Raw genomic sequence first — 5,534 nt, 5'->3', positions numbered from 1 at the left:
TTATAGAAACTGCTTGCATTTTGAGATTCTCTCACAAAAGAGACAATTAAATAGGCAATTACTATTTTGGTTTTGCTCTTTTGATATTTGGTTTTGCTCTTACTTAAAAGAATGTATGTTTTGTTATTTTCTGAGTTTTATTATCATATAATATCTTTCATGTGTTTCTGTTGTTTGTTGTTGTTTAGTCACTAGGTTGTGTCCAATGCTGTTGTGACCTCAGGGACTGTAGACCACCAGGCTCCTTTGTCCATGCCATTTCCCAGGCAAGAACACTGGAGTGGGTTGCCATTTCTTTCTCCAGGGGTTCTTTCCGACCCAGGGATTGAACCCACATCTCCTGCATTGACAGACAGATTCTTTACCACTGAGCCACCAGGGAAACCCTTCTTTCAAGTTTGTTGTTGTTCAGTTGCTAAGTTGTGTCCAACTCTTTGTGATCCCATGGACTGTAGCAAGCCAGGCTTCCGTGTCCTTCACCATCTCCCAGAGTTTGCTCAAACTTTTGTCCATTGAATTGATCATGCCATCCAACCATCTCATCCTCTGTCATCCCTTTCTCCTTCTGCCCTCAATCTTTTCCAACATCAGGGTCTTTTCCAATAAGTCAGCTCTTTGCATCAGATGGCCAAAGTATTGAAGCTTTAGCTTCATCATCAGTCATTTCAATGAAAATTCAGAGTTGACTTCCTTTAGGATTGACTGCTTTGATCTCCTTGCTGTTCAAGGGACTCTCAAGAGTCTTCTCCAGCACAGCAGTTTAGGCATCATTTTTTCAGTGCTCAGCCTTCTTTATGGTCAAGTTTAGCTCATCATAAATGTGTTAGTTTGGGAAATGTGATTTATTCTCCTCCACACATGCCTCATTTCTGTTTTCTAAATCAAAACTTACCTTCAAAGTTTTCCCTCCTTGATTGTGTATCTTAAACAAGTCAGGTCCATTGACATACACTGTTGGTGACATAACTACAATAAATATAAATTCATACAGAACCTCCTCAATTTGCAAACAACCTACTCTCATGTTCAGTTCCTTTTCCTTACTTCTGATTTGTATTTTCTATTGTTCTTGAAGCTGGTCATGATATTTTTGTCTTCTTGAATTATTTACACTTATCAACTGACCTTGGTTTTCCCAGACTGACACTCAATATTCTCAAAAATATTTTTTGTCTCACTTTCTGCGTTTACTTGGCAAAATTCCCTCTCCTAAATTTAAGTATTAGAACATAAACCATAGGATAACTCCCACAAATTAGCACACTTCCCCATGGATTGAGAGGAAGATGGAAGAATCTAAACAACTCTTTGCCTCAGATATCCTGTTTCCATATATTCCCATATATGAACCTGTCACTTTATTCTCCTCAGTTTCTCCCTAGTGAATTGTTCTATCAAGCCTCTGCTCCTGGGAGGAGGCCATTTCCATACAATTGTCCTGTCTGGATTCTGACAACCATACTAGCCCATGTCCTAAGTCATTGTAAATGATTCCACTATTGCTAGAACTTGTCCTGTACTATATCCTGTGGTTTCTGTAAATAGGCCTTTAGGGTACTACAACTTTAAACATCTTCCATATCTCATGATAAAATAATTTCATAACAGTGTAAATATAATTGTAACATTTTTTACCAAAATAAATGAATTATTAAATAAATATTTAATAAGGGGCAACAGAAAATAGATGGTTCGATGTCATCACTGACTCAATGGACATGGTTTTGAGCAAAATCTGGGAGTTAGTGAAGGATAGGGAAGTCTGGCATGCTGCTGTCCATGGGGTCACAAAGAATTGGACATGACTTAGCTATTGAACAACAACAAAATGGGTATAAACTTAGCATGTGATCTTATATTACTAAATGAACCTCTCATAAATGAAAAAAATACCCAAATAATTTTAGTACTGTTTTTTGACATTATATTACAACTTTTAGAGACACCACAAATTCATAGGTATTATGTCACTAGTGATATCTTGCTATTCAAGAATTTAAAATATATATATATATATATATATATATATATATATATATATATATATATATATACTTTAATAGTAAATGGTAAAAATCTATTTAATAAAATGTATAGTTTAAAATGCTATTCCTGAAAGTATACATCTTTATACAGAGTAGGAATAAGCAAAAAAGCCACACAAGGTAACTGTATTATATAAAGATAATGTAACAATAATTTGTATTAAAACAGGAAAATAGCAATTGAAATGACAGCCAACTCAAGTCACCTTTCATGATATGGTGAAAACAGAACAGTGAAGCTGAAAATGTAGAGGCTGCAAATAAATTCGTAAGTAGAGGCCTAATAACATATTATAGCAACCAGATTTATTACTAAGCAAGTACCACAAGACTTCTAATCAGAAAGAAAATATTATTTATTCATGTCATATTTTAGTTATCCTTACTAATTCACTTACTAACTTAACATAAATAGCTTTGAAACATGTTTCAGTGAAATTCTATAATGGTACATGTTATTCGTTCAAAATTAGAGGTATGACCTAGTGCTATGCATTTTTATGAATTAGTTTCTTATACTAAACAGTTGATTTTCATATACTAAATTTTTTAAAACACTGAATCATTATTTGATTTCTAATTTGATACATTTTATATTTAATAGAGTGAGCTTTTGTCATACGCATCACATTAATAATATTCATTAGTCTTATTAAAAGTTAGTTTTATTGTCAATATAGTGAGAACCAGTGTTTTTGATGCTGGTTAATTTAGTGAGAACCCTCAATAGTCTCAGCAAAACCCACTCATTTTTTAAATTAAAATGGTGAAGTTAAATTGAGTTTTTTTTACACAAAAATACACTCAACATGTTGTATTCAGAATACAGCCAAAGAGCATACCATGAAATCACTTTGCCATATGCAAAACATTGTGTCTTATGTCAAACACAGAGAGAGAGAATGAGTGTCCCTGTGTGGACCTGAGGTAAGCCAATTAAAACTAAGACAACTGGGAGACATAATTTTAGGAAGTTATATACAATATCCCTTTCAAGATAAACTCAGAGAGAGGAAGAAATGAGGGGACAGGTTGAGGGTGAAGAGAGGAATAGAAAGAGAGAGAAACAAGAAGTTTGAAATCTAAACATTTATAATATCCTGTCTGTTCCTTCCTTTCTTAAGCTAACATAGTAACTAATTCATAAATGTGGAGAACTGTTAGAGGGGATCTTAATTGAGAAACACAATCCATATGTAATATACATAATTTATTCAGTGAGACTCCTGATCCTCTTTTGTCCAACTAATAGATCTCATTATTTTATTCTCAAAGTGGATGAACACCAGATTCTCCAGTTGCCTAAATCAAACCTCAAAAGTCTAAATTCATATACCATATACTAAGCAGATAAGGATAGGGGTAGAGGTAGGAGTGGGAGATTAATTGTACCAAGTCTCTTCAGTCATGTCTGACTGTTTGCAACCCTATGGACTGTAGCCACCCCAGGATCCTCTGTCCCTGGGATTCTCAAGGCAAAAATTCTAGAGTGGGTTGCCATTTTCTACTCAGGGGATCTTCCTGACCCAGGGATTGAATTCATGCATTGGCAGGCGGGTTCTTTACAACTAGTGCCATCTTTAGTTTTTTTCATTTCTGTATGTTCTAATTATTTACTGCTAAATGGTAATCCCCCAGCAAAAAAAAAAAAAAAAAAAAAAAACTATGACTCTCAAATGATAGTAATTTTATTTGAACTTTATTTCTTCAAATATCCTTGACAATGGTTTTTTGTGAGGCGGCATTCAGCTAGTAGGTCTGTTAGGGGCTGAGTTCTGCAGAGTCTCTTAGATGGCTGAGCTTCCTCCTCTTTTCATTGTAGCCCCAGAACCTCATATTCTCATGATATCTCTTTTCACTTTGTATCTCCAGTAAGGTATCTGAGTGCAAAAATGTATGCTTCAGGCCTTCTTTTCTCTTAAGTAGAACCTGGACAGTTGCTTTCCTCATATTCTAAGAGTTCAAACAATGCATAGACCCAGTCTAACTTCAAGGGGAGGAGATAAATAGGTCACGAGTGCTAAGATATGTGCTTCATTGGGAGCATCAATGTAATATACTTCCAAACTAATTAGTTAGATATGAAATTTTACAAATGAGCTCCAAATCTGAAAATATTTTGGCTTAACATTTGACTTAACATTCTAACACAGCCGACTCAAGATAAAAGAACACAATGCTATTATGCAACCATATATGTATTCAATACCATCATCTCTTAATGAACCTGAGTAGTGATCAGAGGGAGGGTAGCAGATATTAACTTCAATGCCTGATTCATTTCCAATTCCATTTTAAAATTAGACCTCTATATGACTGCCAATATTTAATAACACTCCAAACTTAACTGCATGCATCTGAATTGACACACTCTTCTTAATAGAAAAGTAACTAAATTTACTGTGATGATCAAATAATAATATTCCTATTCTCAGAATGCACATGGTAATTAAAATCATTACAGTACTGTAGTTCACTAACATAGCTATCAATGAAACAAAATAAAGTAATAGAAAACTTAGGTAGGAGGTCCTTTAATTTGTTTAACTCAGTAACAAATGTGGAATTTTGTCAGAAGTCAAACAGCAAAATCATATTTTTTCTTTAAAGATATAAAATAAATGATTAACTCAGGGATTGCTGATATTCCTTTCCCTATAAAAGAAATTGTCATTTTCTTCTTAAATTGTTTTGATGTCAACTAGCTTTATATGTGGTGGACTTTACATTCAAACACATGAAACCTAAGGCTAGTCATGTTCATCAGTCAATTTCTTGAGAAAAAATCATCTGGACTATGAAGTCTCAAGCTTCTTGGATAGATCTGACAATGGTGACCTCTAAGAACAAAGTTAGAAATAGATTGAATAGGCCAGTAAAGTAATTCCTAACTAAATAGTGAGAGGAAGAGAAATATTGTTCTTAGTCAGAGGAGTTTCACTTGGAATCCAGACAATGGCATGGTCAGGTGAGGGGGCAAAATAGAGGTCCATCAGTACTGTGTGGGAACTGGTCTTGAATTATTACAACACCTGTTGAAGAACTTCTGTTCACTTTTAAGCTTGACATACTGCAATTCAAACCACCTATTACCTAGCCCTCCATGCTTGACCTGACTTTCTACATTTAAAGAACCAAACTCTTCTATGAGTCTTCCCTTTTAATATTTTTGGCTCTAACATTAATCCCAGCAAGTGACAAAACCTAGGAAGCCACTGTATAGTCCTGTGTGCCCTGTGTGTCCTGCACATCCTGGTGACTTATGACAGAGAGTCCTCATTTCCACTAGAGATTTTTAAGATGAAATAATGCAGTATATAGTAAGATCAGGAAATTTCATTAGGGGAGAGAGTGAAAAAAAAAAATCTCTTTTTATAAAATCTTCAGGGATCACTACTTATACAATTGCTTACTGGTCTGAGAGACTAGATCCCTGGCCTCTGATGATGACTGATGCCTCTTAATCAATCAACTGGGTTTCCCAGGTGG

The sequence above is a fragment of the Dama dama genome, chromosome 15 (assembly GCF_033118175.1).
Source record: "Dama dama isolate Ldn47 chromosome 15, ASM3311817v1, whole genome shotgun sequence".
NCBI lineage: Eukaryota > Metazoa > Chordata > Mammalia > Artiodactyla > Cervidae > Dama > Dama dama.
This window is presented reverse-complemented; position numbering follows the sequence as displayed.